The 21,116-nt window shown below is 49.0% G+C and overlaps 1 protein-coding gene and 1 pseudogene across 1 annotated transcript in view; both read right to left on the bottom strand.

Moving 5' to 3' along the window:
- Positions 1–21,116, bottom strand: part of KCNIP1 (potassium voltage-gated channel interacting protein 1) — a 1,480,000-nt gene that overhangs the window by 979,216 nt on the left and 479,668 nt on the right. The gene's annotated exons all lie outside the window — the stretch shown is intronic.
- Positions 19,246–21,116, bottom strand: part of LOC146810846 (uncharacterized) — a 41,741-nt pseudogene continuing 39,870 nt past the window's right edge.

The following is a 21,116-nucleotide window of genomic DNA, read 5'->3' as shown; positions in this document are numbered from 1 at the left end:
GAATTTGTTTGTAGAGGTCTGAAATTTCTGTTTCTAAGGCTTTTAATGTTTCTGTGGCAATATCTATACCTAATACTAGCCAGTGGCGTGAGCATGTAGTTCCTATATAGCTAAAGTTTGTTATATACTTAGGGTTGTCGGTAAAGATCCCTGGAATATTGCGTACCTGTAACCCAAGGGGGATGACTTCTGCTTTGAGATATTCTGTGAGCATTAAGACCCTGAGTTGTAACCGGACCTGTTTTTTCTTAAGTTTTTCCAGTTGCTCGGGTATTGAGGTGTTGAGTGTTGTGGGTATATCTGTGGAGTCAGATAGTAAAGAAGGACCTTTAGCAGAGTTGTTTGATATAGTCGTCGGTGTAAAGTGGTGCAAAAGCTGACATATTATGATCTTAAAATAGATTGAGGAGTGAAGTAGGAAGTTATAATTATTATTTAGAAAGTAAAGTGGAAAACAATACTAGGTAGGCCCGACCTAAAATCGGTTGGGGAGGGTAAAGCGAACCCTTGCAATCCAGCGATTGCGCTATGTGACAGTATAAGTAACAAGGGAACCCGGTAAAGGTAGCTAAGGACCACGGGTGAATTCGTATTTTTGTTAACAATAGTCCCTAGCGTAATCTTGGTTAGGAAAACTAATTCTACATAGACTTCAATTAGACCTATGTGAGTTCCTCCTGGGTCCAGCCGGACAGAGGAGCATTTAATCTTGAATATCAAAAAATTATAATAGTGAAGACTGATGGAACAAGGGCACAATCCTGTACCGAGTTTTCAACAGAGAGGAAAGAGGAAGATCAAGAAATTAGAGACTCCTGACACTAGCCTTTTGTTCAGTGCATTCTATGGCTTTTTGATTTTAATTTTCCCGCCCCATTTAGCCTCCGATGCACCACGGACAGCCTATCTAGCTGCCGCTCCGACACCGCCTCAGACGCGCTCCCGTATGGATTAAAAGCGCGTTACCCCTTAACTACCAACCTGGTAAGCCTGACCTCCAGACTTGACTGTCTCTTGTCCGGTCACCGTCCCAGGCACCTTCTAACATGTGACTTTTTTACAGACTTAATACCGATGTTGAACTATCCACGGTTAGCTTATTAACCCTTGATGTACCACAGACAGTCTATCTAGCTGCCGCCCAGACATCGCACCAGACGCGCTCCCACTATCAAGCTTGTTTCTTCTATTTCCCCCCCCCTAACTACCAATTGGTAAGCATGACCTCGTCCTTTGACTGTCTCCTAACCGGTCACCAACCTAGGCACCTCCTAATACGTGACTTATTTACAATTCCAACAACCAGGCTGAACTATCCCGCCGCCTCGTTAGACGTCCGCTTTCCCACCAGAGCGGAACTCACAATACTTGCAAACTTCAATTGTTGTCATACCTTGACACAATTACCCCCTTTAGGTAATTATCATTTCCTTTATAAACATCCAGGCTATGCAATTTGCACGTCCTTCCCTTGCCGCGCACTCCATCATAGCACGACCGCAGCTTCGCACACCAATTGCCGCACCAACGCATGAACCTTCCTTCATTGTTCCTAAGGTTTTATTAAGTAATGAACTCACAATTCTTGCCCAACACCAGGCACTCCTTCAAGCAACCGATTCTTGCGGAACAACCCCCAGCATGATATCATCCATCATGAAATCTTCGCGCTGATACTCCATCACTGCCACTTATTACTTCCATCACCTTCTGTCGCATGCGGCACTACTCCTGAGCACACAATTGCCGTTTGACTGTTGTCTTGTTTTTGAGTACTATCATACCTTATGCTGATTTTATGTATTTTATTCTCCCCTTCCTTCCTTCAATTAACGTCCACAGGCTTTACAAATCAAACCAGGCATTTTTTGAAATATCCTATAGTCCTGATGATGATCCCATTATACTAGGAGCTAGGGATCGAAACGTCACGTCGACTTGTTATAATAGTTCCACACTGTACCGAATATGTAAATGTATTGTGGAGACTATTTGGTAGAGCTTACTTTAAGTTGATTATTGTTTTGTAAGCCCCCATGATCGCTCCAAAGCCTTTTTGCCTGTTATTACTTTGTATATTTTTTTCTCTAATTTCTTGATCTTCCTCTTTCCTCTCTGTTGAAAACTCGGTACAGGATTGTGCCCTTGTTTCATCAGTCTTCACTATTATAATTTTTTGATATTCAAGATTAAATGCTCCTCTGTCCGGCTGGACCCAGGAGGAACTCACATAGGTCTCATTGAAGTCTATGTAGAATTAGTTTTCCTAACCAAGATTACGCTAGGGTTTGGAGCAGGAGCAGGTTCGAGGTCGAGAGGCCGGTAGGGCTGGGGCCAAAGCAGTTAGTGTCTCCCTCTCCTTCGCAGCTGCAGGGCAGGTCTTCTTTTCTTCTTGTAATTACGGAATCTGGAATCTGGGGAAGGAAGGTTCAGGGTGGCCCTAAATACTAGATTTAGGGGCGTTACAGGTAGGTGAAGGGCAGGGACCAATGGGTCCCCGTCCTGGGGTGGGTACACCCCCTATCCTGCCTCTCTCCTGTGGGAGGGGAGCAGTAGCCTAGTCCTGATAGGGTAGGGCTCCCCATCTTCAAGATGGCGAGAGCCCGGAGATGTGCTTCATCTCGCCTCCCCCACCTGAGGGGTGGGGTTGGCAGGCTGGCACATCCCCTGTTCTTATTTGGGGTTTCCGGCCAAAGCTTCCCGCCAGAGTGGGGGGTTGCAGGGGCCTGGGGAAGCTCACAGAGGCGGCATGCCTTTGAAGCTTCCCCCTGCCCATCCTGGGGGAGGAGATTTAGCACCTCGCCCAGGATGTGCATTGTTGCAGGACCAGGAGAGCAGGGGCTCTCCCACCTAGGGGTCCAGCAACATGTCTGCTTGGTGGCAGCCTAGGCAGCCTCAGACCAGACGTGGATTCGTAGGTTAGGTTTCAGGGGGCACCTCTAAGATGCCCTCTGGGGTGCTGGGTACATTAAATCCCACACTGGCATCAGTGGGGGTTTAATGTGCTGAGAAGTTTGATACCAAACTTCCCAGTCTTTAGTGTTGCCATTTTGGTGCTGTGGAGCTTGTGTTTGACGAGCTCTCAGCACCATGTACTCTTAAAAAATGGCAGCACTGCACTTACAGGGCTCAGGAATATAGGCCCTGGGCACCTGATTGGTAGGAGTCCAGGGCACACTCAGTCAAAGTACATTCAGCAATTCAGCAAAAAGTGGGGGCATACCATGCAAGAAAGATGGCACTTTCTCACACTGCTGGCAGCATGCCACATCGACTCCGAAGCCGTTGCCTGCACCGGAGCCGAGTACACCGCTCATGACGTCCATGAGTCATCGTCCTGACTCGCACCGCAGCCCCGACTTCACTGACACAGGTGCTTCATCAACATAGAGCCGATACTCGTCGTGGGCGACTCCTGAATCCATCGACACCGCACCGTCTTAAAGGAACCAACACCTCGCTGCCACCATGACGTCACCTCCCTGACACAGTATGGAACTGACATCTCAACTCCCCGGCACCGCAGTAAGGAACCGAGGCTTCACCTCCCCTGGGATCGTAAGGAACCAACACCGCTCGGCGTCAACGAAGCATCACCTCCCCCGATGCTGTGCACCATGCGGTCGGTGCCGCACTTTTGGATTTTTTATCTGTCACAACATCGTAATAACTCCAGGGGGAGTTATTTGTTGCTACAAACTTTAATTGAGTGAATAACGTATATTTGAGGATATCTTGATAACTGTAATGTGGATTTGTGTCATTTGATCTTGTTTCGGTTCAGGTAAAGATTGCTTATTTTTCTAAACTGGTATGGTGTCCAATTGTAGTGTTTTCACTGTATTACTGTATGTGTTCACAAATGCTTTATACACTGCCTCTGTGATGAGCCTGTCTGCTCATGCCAAGCTACCAAGGGGGTGAGCAGGGATTATTTTAGAAGTGTATCCCCCTTGACCTGAATAGAAGCAAGGGCCCCAATTTTGACAAAGGTACCTACCTCTGCCAACTAGAAACCTCCAATTCTAACATTGGTGGTCAGCGGTGAGGATCTGGACTTGCATTTGTGTCTTACATACAGTGATTGGTGTACACTACTAGTATAGTGCAGACCGGTACGCAACCACATACATTTGGTAGAGTTTTTCCCTTGGATTATTTTCTTGAATCTTGAGAAGTGCCAATTTTCACCATGAGCAAACCAGCATTAGGCCTGGGCAAAAATTTCGTTCCGTTCGCGGAAATTGCGATAATTTGACATTTTTGCGTTCCGCGGAGAGCGCGAAAATGTCAAAAATTCCGGTTTCCGCAGCTTGGCGATAATTTGTTTCTTGCTCGCGCTGTAAAATAATACATTCTCGCGCGCGCGCGATCGCCTTACCTGAATCCCTGCGTTCGCCGACAAGTTTTCTTGATCCGGTCGCGTTCTCCATGAGATGTTGTATTGTTTTTAGCCATTTGCGCTGTCTCGCGACAGTTCGCGCCCGCAGTGACGTCATGCGTCGCGCGATCACGTCTTTCTTCTCGCGATCATGCACCGCGAGAACAACTCAAAACAAGATGGCCGCGCCCGCAAGCAACCACATGGGTAAGTTGGCGACCCGCAACCATGCAGAAAATCTTGCGAACATGCCGGAAAAAAACTTCCGCATCTTCGCGATATTTCTGCTTGTTTGCGATAATTTTAAACATTCTCGCGATAATTTGCGAAGGTTAATTCCGCAAATTCCGCCCACCCCTAACCAGCATCACTTGCATCTGTGGATATTGAATTTGAAGAGGAAAGGGTTGATACCTATACTGTGCCACAACTTAAAGCTGTCTGCAAAGAATTTAAAATCGCTGTGAGAGGGCTCACCAGAAAGGAGAAATACCAAAAGGCGCTGAGGGCCTGGTTGAAATCAAGGAATGCCAGTGAGCATACCGAAGAGCCTATGGTGGAGGGAGAGAATTTAGATGGGCAGCAGGAAGGGCTATTGGGCCTGACTGGGGGAAGTTACCTTCCAGGGTGGGTAGCAGTGTATCTTGAAAGGGGAGAGGGTTGAGGGAGTTGGATGTGACAGCAAAACGTTTAGAGATCAATCCCTCTGGTGGCAGGCACCATCAGTGCCTGGAGAAGGAAAGATATACATTCCCAAAGATGTTAAGGATTTCATGAAGCATGAGGACATTGGTCAGTGGTTCAAGGCTTATAAGGAAGCAAAAAGGTCCCACCGGGTCCCTGAGAAAGACTGGGGAGCGGGGTTGTGGGGCAACTTTGTCAGTGAAGCAAGGGAAACATTGCTAAATTTGCCCACTGAGGATCAGAGGTCCTATGCCCCAATGAAGGAAGTCTTGATGGCCAGATATGGCTTGACCTCAGAGTTGTATAACCAGAAATTTAGAAACAACAAGTAGCTGGAGTCAAGTACTTGGATGAAGTATGTGTCCTATTTTTGAAGAGCACTTGATGGTTGGGTAAAGGGTAGCAAGGAGAATGATTTGCAGGGGCTCTATGATTTGGTTGCATGGGAGCACTTGTCAGATAATTGTTTTACAAAGCTACACCAGCACCTGATTGGCAGTAAGCTGACTGGCCCCAGGAAGCTTGCTGTGGAGGCAGAGCGCTGGGTCAGCACCAGAGTCCAAAAGGGTTGTGTGGGAGACTCCACCAAAGGTGGGCAGGGTCCCCAGCAGAAGAGTGGGGGGGACAAGGGTAAAGAGAATGAGCTCCAAAAAGGGCCCTAAAGTAATCCCCAAGGGAACCAAGGTAAGGGTTCCCAGCCTCCCACTGAGAAGAAGCTATGGATCCCGATAGGTAAGCCTGTTCATAGGGGTTCCAAGGCATGTTTTGGTTGCAGTCAGGTGGGCCACTTCCAAGGGGATCCTAGGTGTCCCAAAAAGGTTACCACTGTACCCACTGGTGCACCGCCCTGGGAAATGGCTAGTGTAGCCTTGAGGGAGGAGTTGGGTGCCCCAGAGGGGTGGGGTCCCGCAGAAATTCCCCTAGTCTCTTTAGGAGACAGTGAGATGGTCCCAATAGCTCATCTGCTTGATAACACTAAGAAGTACAGGCAGTGGGTGACCATCAATGGCCATAGTGTGGAGGCTCAGAGACACCGGAGCCAGCATGACTGCTGTCACTGGTTGGCTGGTGTCTGAGGAGCAGGTGGTCCCCAACACATTCAGTAGTTACCGCTGACAATTAAGAGTGCCTCTGCAAAGTGGTACAGGTTTCCTCTGAATAGGGGGGTCTCTGGTTCATTGAAAGTAGCTGTGAGGTCAGCCGTGATGGTTGACTATCTGCTAGGCAATGATTTGGAGAGCTCCCCTTGGGCGAAGGTGGAGCGGAGGTTTCATTTAGAGATAATGGGTCTCCCTGAGTGGGCATGTGTGACCACTCGGGCAATGACAGCCAGTGAGGGCATTCAAGAGGACCTGCAGCCTGAAATAGTGGCCCAGGTGCCTGCCAGAAAGAGAAGAGGCAGGGGGCATGGGAAACCGGCCCTGGTCCAGGAGGAGGCAAACCTTGAGAGGGATACCCTGGAGCCTACAGAGGAACAAGTGGCTGAACTGGGGGATCTGCCTGAGCTGACCCATTGGCAGCAGGAAGGAGAACCACCAGGGAGGAAATCTGCCAGGAGAAGCAGAAGTGCCCTTCTCTTGTTGGTTTGCAGCAACAGGCTGCAAACCAGGTAGCAGGTGATCAGTCTGGATCACATTGGATTTACTGGGAGAATGGTCTCCTGTATAGCGAGCCTAAGGTTGCTGAGCCTGGGTCAGCCATGTGCTGGTGATACCCCAGTGCTTCAGAGTCTTCCTACTGGGTCTGGCGCATGATCTGCCTTTGACAGGACATTTGGGGCAGGGCAAGACCTTTGAAAGGCTTATCACCCACTTTTACTGGCCCCAAACGCATAAGAGTTCTGATACTCACTGTAGGTCTTGCCAGGTAACCAGGTAAGTGGTAAGAGTGGGATGACATGTAAGGCTCCTCTCCAACCTTTTCCTGTAGTCAGCACCCCATTTGAGAGGGTAGGTATCGATATTGTGGGGCCTCTGGATCCTAAGGCAGCCACGTGGACCACGTGTGATGTCCTCTTGCCATGCCTTTTGGTGAACCCATGAGGCGTAAGTGTGACGTCCTCTTGCCATGCCTTTTATTTGCTTACAGAGAGGTTCCGCAGATGTCATTAGGGTTCAGTCCCTTTGGGCATCCTGTCAGAGGACCTCTAAGTCTGGTAAAAGAAGGCTTGGAGAAAGCTCCCAGTAAACCTCCCAAGGATGTTTATAGCTACATGGTGGCCTTCAGAAACCAGACTAAGCGCATCAGACAACTAGCTCAGGCAAATCTGGAAGCCAGCCAGGAGGAGATTAAACATTGGCATGATCAGAATGCCATTCTGATCGAGTTTCAGCCTGGACAGAAAGCATAGGTCATGGCCCCAATGGATCCTTGTGTGCTCCAGGACAAGTGGACCGGACCATTTGAGGTGGTAGAGCGCAATAGTAATGTCACCTACTTGGTGGACTTGCAGTCTCCAAGGAACCCTTTGCGGGTCCTGCATGTGAACTGCCTAAAGCCCCAATTGGAGTGGTCCAAAGTGAGCATGATCCTAGCAACAGATGATGAGATGGAAGAGGAGACTGGGCCTCTTCCTGACCTCCTGTCTACAAAGGAGCACGATGGGTCAGTGGACGGTGTGAACCTCTCTCCCGTCCTGACTCTTGAACAGCAGAGTGACAGTCGCCAACTGTTGGGACAGTTTGCTGCTCTGTTCTCCCTGACTCCTGGTGTCACTCAGCGGTGTGTCCATGAAATTGACACTGGGGACAGCCCTCCTGTAAAGCACAACATTTACAGAGTGGCTGACAGGGTCCAGGCTTGCATCAAGGAGGTGGTCTCCAAGATGTTAGCGCTAGGGGGATTGAGCACTCAAACAGCCCTTGGGCCAGCCCAGTGGTCTTGGTCTCAAAGGCTGCCGCACCCAGTGCCACGTCAGAACTCTGGTTTTGTGTGGACTACCGATGGCTCAATCCAGTCACCAGGACTGATGCACACCCCATCCCAGCTGATGAGCTCATAGATCGGTTGGGAGCTGCCCGGTACCTCAGTACATTTGACTTAACATCTGGGTACTGGCAGATTGCCTTAACTGATGGGGCAAAGCAGGGGTCAACGTCAGAGGGGCACTACCAATTCCGGGTGATGCCCTTTGGGTTTAAGAATGCCCCTGCCACCTTTAAGAGGTTGGTCAATCAGGTGTTGGCTGGACTGGAGTATTTTAGTGCCGCCTATCTGGATGACATGCAGTGTTCAGTGCCACTTGGGAGGAACAGCTGCACCACCTCTGGGAAGTGTTAAAGGCTCTGCAGAGGGCAGGCCGCATGATCAAGATGAGTAAGTGCCAGATCGGGCAGGGTTCTGTGGTGTATTTTGGTAACCAGGTAGGGAGCAGCCAGGTGGCACCCCTACAGCCCAAGATTGATACCATTCTGGCTTGGGAACCCCCCAAGACCCAGACAGAGGTGAGAGCCTATTTAGGACTCACATGGTATTACAGGAGATTTGTTAAGGGGTATGGCACAATTGTTGCCCCCTTGACAGAGCTGACTTCCAGGAAGCAGCCCAAGAAGGTGAATTGGACTGGCGACTGCCAGAAGGCTATTGATGCCCTGAAATATGTCATATGCACAGTGCCTTTGCTTTAGGTGCCCAACTTCCCAAGGGAATTCATTGTGCAGGCAGATGCTTCAGAGCTTGGTATGGGGGCTGTGCTCTCACAGCTGAATGAGGAGGGCATACACCAACCTATAGCCTTCATTAGTCGTTACTTCCACGAGAACAGAGGTGGAGTGCGATTGAGCGTGAGGCATTTGCGGTAGTCTAGGCACTGAAGAAGCAGAGGCCCTACTTCATTAGGGCTCACTTCTGGGTTCAGACAGACCACAGGCCCCTCAGAATGTTGATGCAAATGAGGGATGAGAATCCAAAGTTGTTGAGGTGGTCCATTTCCCTACAAGGGATGGACTTCACAGTGGAACACCGCCCTGGTACAGAACACGGAAATGCTGATTGTCTGTCCAGATTTTTCCGCCTTAGTGAAGAGAACTCCCAAGAGAGAGGGTAGTTCTCCCCACATTTCAGCTGGAGGGGACACGTGTTGGACCTGACACCATTCGTGTGGGTCTCCCCTGCATTTTTTGCTTTGCCTCATGTGCTTTTCTGTGTGTTGGACTCTGTTTTGCTGGTCTATCTAAAAGGTAAGTACATTTGTCCAAATAGGGGCCCTTGCTTCTAGTCTGGGTAAGGGGTACACTTCTAAAATAACCCCTGCCCACCCCCTTGGCAGCTTGGCACAAGCAGACAGGCTTATCTCAGAGGCAGTGTGTAAAGCATTTGTGAACACATACAGTAATACAGTGAAAACACTACAAATGGACACCACACCAGTTTAGAAAAAAATAAGTAATCTTTATCTAAACAAAAACAAGACCAAACGACAAAAATCTACAATACAGTTATCAGGATATCCTCAAAAATAGGTTATTAACTCAATTAAAGTTTTTACTAACAAATAACGCCACCTGGAGCTATTACAACGTCATGACAGATACAAATCTTAAAGTATGGTGCTGACCGTGAGGTGCGCGGCGTTGGGTGCGAAGTCAAGCAGAGAGTACCTTGGAAACGATGAAAGCAAAGGTGGCGCACGGTGTCGAGGAGGAGATGCTTAGTCGGCATAGAGCGGCATCGGTTCCTTACGACCACAGAGGAAGTGAAGCCTCGTTTCCTTACTGTGGTGCAGGGGTGGTGAGACATCGGATCCTTACTGTGCCGGGGAGGTGACGTCACGGTGGTGGCAAGTCGTCGGTTCCCTATGACCGTGCTGTGTCGATGGATTCAGGAGTCACCCTCGTCGAGTATGGGCTCTGTGTTGATGAAGCACTGGCATCGGTGAAGTCGGGACTGCGGCGCGAGTCGGGACGATGCGTCCTGGATGTCACAAGTGGTGTCCTCGGCTCCGGTGCAGGCAGCGTCCATGGTGAGGGCTTCGGGGTCGATGCAGCACGGTGTAAGCAGGCGTCGGGCCTGCGGTGCAAGTCAGGGCGGCGCGTCGTGCTCTTCACGAGCGGTGCCCACTGCTTTGGTGCAGGTTCCGGCATCGCTCGCTGGCGTCGGTGTTGCAATTTCCTTCTGTGGCAGCTGAAACAGCAGTTCCAGATGCAGAGAGACAGTAGAAATTAAGACTTTGTGTCCCTCAGACTTCAGAACAGGAGGCAAGCTCAATTTCAAGCACTTGGAGATCTTTTCCTCAAGCAGGTGACAAGGCAAACAGCAAAGTCCTTTTCTCCTTTCCTTGGCAGCAATTAGCCACTGCAGGCCAACCCCAGACAGCAAACAGCACAGGGGCAGTATTCCTCCTCAGCTTCTCCGGCTCTTCACCTTGGCAAAGGTTCCTCTTGATTCACAGAAGTGATCTAAAAGTTTTTATACACCAAAATCCTTTGTTCTTTGTTTACAGACACTCTCTGAAGGCAGAGAGTGTCTGTACCCAGCCAAAACCAGTTCTGTACTCACTGGTGCAGCTTCCTGGCAGAAGGTGGGGACAGCATTGTTGAAGGTAGACCAGGCCCATTCAGGTGAAAGGAAATCTCCTCTCCCTACTTTAAATGCAGCCCAGATCTGTTCAGCCCAGCCCGACTCATTAGGCTCTCTGGAGCCTCTGCCCCTCTCCAGCCCCTGTCATCCAAAAGCCAGACATGCAATATACAAACCTGGCAGAGGCACACTGGATTGTTAAGAAATAAAATACCTACTTTCTAAAAGTGGTACTTTCAAACAAGAATGTAAACATCCCCCTTACTAAAAGATGCATTTTAACATTGAGTACAGCCCTACTCAACTTTATTTTCCTACCTTGTTCCCAGGGGTAGTTATGTTTATATGATATTATAAACAAACCCCCCATTCTGTCCTATGTGAACAGGTAGTCTTGCAATAGTGGAAAACTAAATTGGAAGTAATTCACTAGCCGGACATGCCACACACACAAGGGCATATCCTACCTTTCCACATACACTGCACCCTGCCCATAGGGGTACAATGTGCCTATCTTAGGGGTGACTGACTCGTCTGAAAGTGGAAACTTCGGGCCTGGCAAGTGGGTGCACTTGCCAAGTTGACAAGGCAGTACTAGACTGCACACTGGCTCTGCAATGGCAGGCCAGAGTTACATTTTACAGGCTGCTTCTGTGGGTGGCACAATCAGTGCTGCAGCACACTAGCAGCATTTGATTTACAGGCCCTGGGTGCACACAGTGCACTGTACTAGCGTCTGACTAGTAAATCAAATATGCCAACCATGGGATCACCAATCCATAACAACAATTTACAAATGGAGCACTTGCACGTTGGCACTGAATAGCAGTGGCAAAGAGCCCAAAGCATCTAGACCAGCAAAACGGAGTCCAACACATAGCAAAAACATAGGAGGCAAAGGAAAAAAATGTAGGGGAGACCCAAGCCAATTGTGCCAGCTCTAACACATATATACTGATGAATTGTGATGACTGTAGTGAGTGACAAAGACCTTTGCTTGAGTGACATTAGAATTGGGGGATGTAAGGTTTTATGTGGTGTAGATGATTGGTGGATGCTACAGTGGACGAAAAGTATGTGCACATGTGACAAAAGGGCTTCCACCGTAACACAAGATTTTATTACTACACTTTTATTGTGTCCTGATCAGTCTTTTTAAAATGTCCTCAACTTTTTTGACATGCTGATTCAGCAGTTTATCCACCATTACTAAGATCTACGTGACCCAGTGAATTACCTCTATACATGATGGTGCATACTAGCCCCAGGAAAGTTACTGCAACTAGGGTTGTTTACGAAGTTCGAAAATAGATACTATTGAGGAAGGAGTAAGTTGTCAAATATAGGATCAAAACCTGTTGCAAGTTGTTAGCTCCAAGTGCATAATTCAATAACAAAATAGTAGAAGATGACCAAAAGAAACAACAAGTAAAACAAAAGAAATATGGTTCGCGGTTAGGGTGACCAACTGGCATGGGTGTAAATTCAGGACGGTGAGTGTAAAAATTCAGGTCAAAGAGTCAAAATTCAGAACTAAAATTCAGGACAGAAGGTCAAAATTCAGTACAAAAATTGGAGACAAAGGGGAAATTTTACAGACACTACAAAGGAGATTGCACAAAAGTATATAAGTAAGTACATAGAAAACAAACATAATGTAACGCCCTGAACGTCTCAGGATCGTTTAACAGACACGAAAATGAGAACGCAACCACTTGTGAAGGTTTAGTTATTTTAATGAAGGCAAAAATAATACAAGGAATAAACAAAGGTTATAGTCACTGGAATCCTCCAGGCTAAGTACGTTACCAGCCCACAGCACGGATGGTCCTAACCGTCCTCTGCATATACGCCGATCCCGGCGTATGCCAACAGAGGGCAGAAATGAAATGGCCGACAATGCCAATCGGTAGGCTGTGAGGGGCACGAAGAGTGTTGGGGAGAATCGAGGAGTCAGGGAAACACCCAGCCGGGGTCTCTACCTGAAGGGAGCAGCCGCTCAACCTCTTCCTCAGACTGCACCGGGACGCGGAGTCACCTCCTGGTGATGCGTCACCGATACCCCAATCACAAGCAAAGAAGACTGAACCGAGAGCAGCCGCTCGATCGATCCCGTGGACTTCCGAGTCTGTAACGCGGCAAACACCTCCTGGTGTGCGTTACAGCTGGCAGTCCCTGTATCTCTGGTCGGGCTGGGAGTTACGACTCCAACCAGCAAAAGCGCCACTGCGCTTTGACTCAGCCGAGTCAAAAAGCGAAGCTCAATGGTTATCCGGTAGAGCTTCCGGGTCCTTCACAGGTGACGATGTGGCAAGACACGGCCCAGGGAGTAACGACTTGCCTTACTGGAGCACCACTCCGGAACACTGCTCTTCACTAAGCAGGTACGTCGGTGTAAACACAATATCCGACAGCGTTGTACCTCCCGGTTCCTCCCTTTATAGGGCGTGTTTTCCTTGAGTTATGTAACAGCTCTCCTGTTTACATAAGGGCGTGTTTTCCTTGAGTTATGTAACAGCTCTCCTGTTTACATAAGGGCGTGTTTTCCTTGAGTTATGTAACAGCTCTCCTGTTTACATAAGGGCGTGTTTTCCTTGAGTTATGTAACAGCTCTCCTGTTTACATAAGGGCGTGTTTTCCTTGAGTTATGTAACAGCTCTCCTGTTTACATAACCTCTCAACCGCTAAGCATCCTGGGAGATGTAGTCCGTTTTCGCTGGTTACCGTTTTCCTCCCCTCACATGACAGGAATTCTTGACAGTACATCCTCCCTCTCAGCGGCTCCCCACGGGTCCAGCGCTGGCAGGAAAACACCGATGGAACAAGGAGACCAAGCGCGGAGCATGAACCCCTTCAGCCGGTTCCCATGACTGCTCCTCCGGGCCATAGCCTTTCCACGCAACCAGGTACCACAGCTTCCCCCTGCGCCATTTGGACGCCCGTATGCCCGACACTTCATACTCCACCTCCGACTCCACGCATACCGGCCTAGGTGTCCCAGACGGCTTGGAGGGTGCTGGTTTGAGCAATGATACATGAAAGACAGGGTGTATCCTCAATGACTGGGGCAAGCACACCTTCACGTTCACGGGACCCATACACTTGGTAATTCGATAGGGGCCCATGTACTTGGGATGGAACACACTGTTCTTTCGAAACCTCATGTTTCTTGTGGATATCCAGACGTAGTCTCCAGTGCGGTACAGTGGCCCGGGCCTTCTCTTCCTGTCTGCCGCAGCCTTGTATCTTCTCTTGGCCTCTATTAGGACAGCCCTTGAGCGCATCAACGTGTCTTTTATGTGTGCCACCCTGTCCGCTGTGGCGGGAATCCTGTCCTCTCTGAACGGATGTAGAAATGGCAAGAACCTGGGATGTTGGCCATAGTTGCTATAGAACGGAGATGACTGTGTGGAGCTGTGAGTGGCGTTGTTATAGGCTATCTCTGCAACCCATAGCAAGTCGACCCATTCTTCCCTGCCCTGGTCCACAAAACATCGCAGATACTGTTTGAGCGTTTGGTTCAGGCGCTCGGTTTGGCCGTCCGTTTGAGGGTGGTAGCTGGTGGACAGGGCGGTCTTAACATGCAGCGCAGTGCACCAAGTCTTCCAGAATTGCGCAGTAAACTGCGACCCCCGGTCCGACACGATCACCCCAGGTAATCCATGCAGTCGTACCACATTCTTTAGGAGTAGTGACGCCAATTCCCCGGCCGTAGGGACTCTCTTGCAGGGGATGAAGTGCCCCATTTTCGTCAAGTAATCCACCACCACCAGTATTGCCGTCATCCCCTGGTCTACCGGTAGGCCCACCACGAAGTCCAGTGATATGCTATCCCATGGTCTATCCGGGGTCGGAAGTGGATGTAAGAGCCCTTGGGTTCGGCCATGGTCGGCCTTCATGGTAGCACACGTAGGACACTCCTGTCCCCACCTCCTGACATCCACTCTCATGGTTGGCCACCAGAAATGCCGTCCCATGCTAGCCACCGTTTTTTCAAAGCCCAAATGACCTGCGCATGGAGAGTCATGGCACCAGATGAATGCTTGTTTCCTTAGCCTAGGCGTGGGTATCAATAGGCACCTGCCCTTCAGGGGTATCCCGTCCTTCAGCTGCCATTCTCTGTGACTGAGGAGCCACCTCCGCCATGCGAATGACCTGATCCCTCTCTTTATTCCCCTCAGGAAAGTATCCGGTTGGATAACCCCCAATACCATCCTCGGGGAAATGATGGAATGCTCGGTCGCAGGCAATGGTTCCTTAACTGCAGATTGACGGGACAGGGCGTCCGCCTTCCGGTTTTCCGTCCCCGGCCGATATGTGATGCGGAAGTTGAACCCCGCAAAGAAGATCATCCACCGCAGCTGTCTGGGAGAAAGGTGTCTTGTGGCCGTCATGAACTGTAGGTTCCGATGGTCCGTGTACACCGATACCACATGTCTTGCCCCCATCAACCAATGCCTCCATTCGGTGAAGGCGTCCTTGATTGCGAGAAGCTCCTTCTCCGCAATATGGTAGTTGCGTTCGGCGTCGTTGAGTTTGCGGGACATGTACGCAACGGGATGAAGCACCCCTGTGTCGTGGTTGCGTTGGGACAAGATAGCCCCCAGCGCCACATCCGATGCGTCCGCTTCCACCACGTAGGGGAGATCCGGATCGGGGTGAGCCAACACCGGCGCCTTACCAAAGACGCTTTTCAGGGCCTCAAAGGCTGTGTTCGCTTCAGGGGACCAGACAAACTCCTTGGACTTCCTCAGTAGCTGTGTGATTGGGGCCACCAATCCTGAAAATCCATCTATAAACCGCCTGTAAAAGTTGGCGAAGCCAATGAAACTTTGGACGTCCTTCACGCTTTGGGGCACCGGCCATTCTTTCACCGCCTTGATCTTTCGTTCTGCCATCTCCTGTCCCTCTGGACTCAGCATCACTCCGAGGAATTCCACAGATGTGACGTGGAAGTCACACTTGCTGAGTTTACAAAACAGCATGTTTTCCCTCAGCTTTCGGAGCACAGCTTTGACGTGGTGTACGTGCTCCTCCACACTGGACGAATAGATGAGGATGTCGTCGATATATACGACCAAGTAGATATCCAACTCCTTTCTGAATACCTCATTCAAAAAGTACTGAAAGGCTGCCGGGGCGTTGCACAGACCGAACGGCATGACGAGGTACTCAAAAAGGCCGAACCTGGTCTTAAAGGCGGTCTTCCACTCGTCTCCGTCCCTCATGCGCACCAGATGGTATGCCCCTTTCAAATCCAACTTGGTGTAGATACGAGCTTTCTTGACCTGTTCCAGAAGTACACTGATGAGAGGCAAGGGGTACCGATTCTTTACAGTTATCGCATTCAATGCCCTAAAGTCCACACAGGCTCTCAGCTCCCCATTAGCCTTCGGGATGAAGAAGAGTGGCGAGGCGGCCGGAGACTTGGACGGGCGGATGAATCCTAGCTTGAGGAGTTTATCCAGGTACCCCCGGAGATGCACGTTTTCAGGCTCCGTCAGGGCATACAGCCTGCCGCTGGGAACGCTGGCCCCTGGCACCAGGTCGATCTGGCAGTCAAACTGTCTATGTGGTGGTAGCACTTCCGCCTTCACCTCATCAAATACATCCTCAAAACTGTGATAAGCCTGGGGGAGAGCCACATCTTTTTCTGCCGCTGTAGCCACCGTCTGACTCCCGCTCTCATCTGCGTCAAGGGATTCCCTTCTTATTCCACAATGCAGGATGCAATACGGTGACGTCAGTTCGATGCGATGTGTTGGCCAATCCACAGAGGGGTTGTGTTTCTGTAGCCACGGCAATCCCAATATGACGCCATATTGGGGCGCTCGGATGATGTTAAAATCGATTTGTTCCAAATGGTTCCTCCCACATCTCATCGGAAGGACCCCCGTGTGCTGCCCGATGGGCCCCGTCACCAATCGCCTTCCGTCTACAGCATAGACGTCTTCGGGTACAGCTTTGGGAAGAAGCACTAGCCCTAGCCTGCATGCCTCGTTGTGGTCCATAAACATGCCAGTGGCCCCTGAATCCACCATGGCCACAACGGGTATCCACTAGTCATGCACTCCCACGTGCACTGTGAGAAACAGGTGTCGTTGTCCCTTAGTGACCGAGTTGGAAAGTGAAGGGATGGATGAGTGACTCCGAGATGCCCCTTCTTTGGTCTGGGAGTCCTCTAGTTTTCCGCCGGTACGTCCACCACGGCTGTTACCGACCGGTTGGCCCGATAACGTGACGTCTTCGGTTTGGCAGGGCATTCACGTACGTAGTGGCCTTTTTTGCCACAATATAGGCACAATCCTTGTTTACGGCGTGACTCTTTCTCCGTGGCTGTGAGGCTCGCTCGTATTGCGCCCATGTCCATGGGTTCTCCCTTGGATGCGGTGGCAGTTTCAGGACTTCCCACTGTCACATAGGATGGAAGGGATTTTCCTTTTCTCCCATGATCCCCCTTTCTTTCACTTAGCCTATGTTCCAGCCGTAATACCAGGTTGATAAGGCCCTCACATGTCTTGGATTGTGGGTCAATATGAGCCACGGCGTCCTTGAGCTCATCGCACAGCCCGTGATGGAAGAGCGCCGTCTGTTTAGCAACAGGCCACTTGGTTTCCGCAACCAGCCTTCGGAACGCGTTGAGATACTGCACCAGGTCGTTGGATCCCTGTCTCAACTCAAGCATTTCACGGTCCGCCGTGTACGAGTCAGCCCTTCTGTCGAAGACCTTCAGGAATTCCTCGCGAAAAGCACCCCAATCACATAAGATGGGGTCGTCCCTGCTCACCAGAGGTACGGCCCATTGTGCCGCGTTTCCAGCCAAATAGGATATAAGGAAAGCCACACGAGCCTGACTCGTGGGGAACGCCCTTGGTTTGCACGATAAATGTAGCGCCACTTGTGTGAGGAATACCTGCACTGTGTTAGGATCCCCACTGTACCTCTCTGGTGTTGCCAAGGGGACGGCTACCGGCATTTCCACTACTACCGCAGGGGTCTGGTTCGTGAGGGAGGTGCTGGGCGTGAGCGGGTCCAATTGGATAGCATCCAGTCTGGCTTTTACATCGGCTGTTTCTTGCCTGTAGGCAGCCAATTCATTTTGCACGGTCGCTAAAGCAGCCAGCACATCATCAAGTGTTGCCATGTCTGTTATCGACCGGGAGACAGTTAGTGTTATTAAGGTCGGATATTTTGTAACGCCCTGAACGTCTCAGGATCGTTTAACAGACACGAAAATGAGAACGCAACCACTTGTGAAGGTTTAGTTATTTTAATGAAGGCAAAAATAATACAAGGAATAAACAAAGGTTATAGTCACTGGAATCCTCCAGGCTAAGTACGTTACCAGCCCACAGCACAGATGGTCCTAACCGTCCTCTGCATACACGCCGATCCCGGCGTATGCCAACAGAGGGCAGAAATGAAATGGCCGACAATGCCAATCGGTAGGCTGTGAGGGGCACGAAGAGTGTTGGGGAGAATCGAGGAGTCAGGGAAACACCCAGCCGGGGTCTCTACCTGAAGGGAGCAGCCGCTCAACCTCTTCCTCAGACTGCACCGGGACGCGGAGTCACCTCCTGGTGATGCGTCACCGATACCCCAATCACAAGCAAAGAAGACTGAACCGAGAGCAGCCGCTCGATCGATCCCGTGGACTTCCGAGTCTGTAACGCGGCAAACACCTCCTGGTGTGCGTTACAGCTGGCAGTCCCTGTATCTCTGGTCGGGCTGGGAGTTACGACTCCAACCAGCAAATGCGCCACTGCGCTTTGACTCAGCCGAGTCAAAAAGCGAAGCTCAATGGTTATCCGGTAGAGCTTCCGGGTCCTTCACAGGTGACGATGTGGCAAGACACGGCCCAGGGAGTAACGACTCGACCCACCTCCGTTCTTGCCTTACTGGAGCACCACTCCGGAACACTGCTCTTCACTAAGCAGGTACGTCGGTGTAAACACAATATCCGACAGCGTTGTACCTCCCGGTTCCTCCCTTTATAGGGCGTGTTTTCCTTGAGTTATGTAACAGCTCTCCTGTTTACATAAGGGCGTGTTTTCCTTGAGTTTTGTAACAGCTCTCCTGTTTACATAAGGGCGTGTTTTCCTTGAGTTATGTAACAGCTCTCCTGTTTACATAACCTCTCATCCGCTAAGCATCCTGGGAGATGTAGTCCGTTTTCGCTGGTTACCGTTTTCCTCCCCTCACATGACAGGAATTCTTGACACATAAGTACAATTCAAAATTAGTTTGTATTAGGTTAAAAAGTAGTACGGTACACCAAGCAAAATTGTCCCCTTTAATATGATTGCTAGTACATGGACTCACATGCCCATTTTCTTGCCCAAGGGAAAGGAAATAGGGTTTCAGTGCTGCCCAGCACTTCAACAGTTGTTCAATGGCTGGGGACAAAGTGAACCACCATGTTGGGACCTGCCAAACAAAAGCTGTCACGCTAGGTCCACAAAAGAAAAAGATTATCTCGACCTAGCTGTTTGCTTAGCTGAAAAAGAGAAATGGCTGTAGACTTTTAGAATAAAGGATTCCACATCCATAGGAAGTCCATTAATTGCTTGTTTAGTACAGTTGTGTAGGGTGTGGGCAGGACAGTTTGCAGGCAGAATGTCTTCATTTGCTCCCTTCAAAAGCTGAAATACAAATATATGTCATCAATAGTTGACACTTGCGTTGTATCCACTGTATGCAGCGACATGCTCCAATTTCAACCCATACTCTTTTAATTTTGTTGTGATCTGCTGTGCAATTGCAGTTGCAGTCTCAGCTGCATACTCAAGAAATCCAGCAGAGTGTAGGTCACACCAGAAGTAAAAGTAAAGTGCCACAACAAAAGTGGATATAGTTTAATGTTTCCTTTGTTTGAGGCATTGCTGCAAACTGAGAAATATCCATCTTTTAAAACTTCATATGCTTGCTGCAATGATAGTGGTGCAAGCACATTCGTAGTGATACTTGATGCCTTTGTGCGGCCACAGGATGCTTTCATTGCGATGGATGAGTCAGGATAAATTACTTTGGATAGCTTGAAGTCACAATCCAGGGAGTGGTAGGAGATGTGATGCTTCACAGCATGGTGCACCTGATTCAACTCTGCAGCTGTGACCTAAAAATAAAATACAAAATACAAAGGTATAAGCAGCACGCAATGAAAGTCTCCACTGGTGAATAAAATAGTGTCCACAATGGGGCTTAGAGCTGGAAATTTAAACTAAAGGGTCAGCTGGTAACCCAACAGCAATTATAATGTGCTTGTGATGTAAACAGAGTGAGCAAAGCATGTAAAAAGCAACCTGACTTGGTAAACACTGCTGCACATTTAAAGAGTAATAGAAAATTGCAGAATGGTGGTATAATCAGTGTGGGAGTCTTATAGAGAGTGTGACAAAGCAAGAAGTGTGTACATGATTTACATACAACCTATGTCACATTATGACAAAGCAAGCAATGACTTACATTGGTGACTGCTGTCTGGAAGCTTGGTTGCAGGTATGATGAAATTCTTGCCATCTCCGCCATTCTTGAGGCATTTTTCCTTTGTTGTTCTCCTGCTTCAAGCATTTTGATATCCCACTCGCCTCCGTGGGCAATGGAAAAGTCTTTATTACGCAGGCTGCACTTGGCCTTATACACATATTCTGACGACTTCCGGATGTTGTGATATGTAAGTTCCCATTCTGGTCTGTATTTCACAAAGCACTTTTTTTGCTTTGGCAAGGAGTCTGCCTGCATCCAAATAATGTGTGGAAACGGGTTTCAGCAAATATGTATCGTTTTAACATTACCAAGGAAAGGGTCTTGAATGTTTTGATCCTAATAAAACAAACTCTTGTTTCCATCACGCTTCAGAATTACAAACAAGTGGTCCATTTGTGCTTCCTTATTTGCTGATATGTTTTTAAACATTTGCAAGGTTCATTTACAGGTATTTAAAAGTTGTTGTGTGTTACAGAAAATCAACATCTTACATCCTCTGTTTCCTCTTGCCCTTTACCACCACAAAAAGATTGTCAAATAGTCCACTTTTCTATTATGTCTTTGACTGCACAGTTAGAGAATTTTATAAACACCAATCCACATGTTAAAGGAATAAGCAGAAATTTGTCAGAAGACACAGTCTGACATTTGTTCTCCATTATTGAACACATAGCTCTTGTGACAAGCTGAAAACAAAATGTAAAGTCATCTATATTGCACATTCACCTCCTCGACTGAAATCATAAGGCTGGGATGTATGTGTGATAGTTTGCCTCATAGTTATGGAGTAAGACAGAGCAGCACAAGTCGCTCCGTTAACTTACTCTGTGTCAGGGAGGATTTCCATTGGCTTTGAAGCGGGTTTTACCGCTCAACACCCATGGCTTTTAATGCTGCCCCATATTTACTTAACCATGCAAACCTGAAAACGTGCCAAAACCTTACGCCTCCTCAGACCAGGCATAACAAGAAGAACATTTTTTATTTCTCCGTGTTTTTTCCTCTTTCCATGTGTACTGTACACATAGAAAGAGAAAAACGCCTCTCT

Source organism: Triturus cristatus, chromosome 7 (genome assembly GCF_964204655.1).
Source record: "Triturus cristatus chromosome 7, aTriCri1.1, whole genome shotgun sequence".
NCBI lineage: Eukaryota > Metazoa > Chordata > Amphibia > Caudata > Salamandridae > Triturus > Triturus cristatus.
This window is presented reverse-complemented; position numbering and strand designations above follow the sequence as displayed.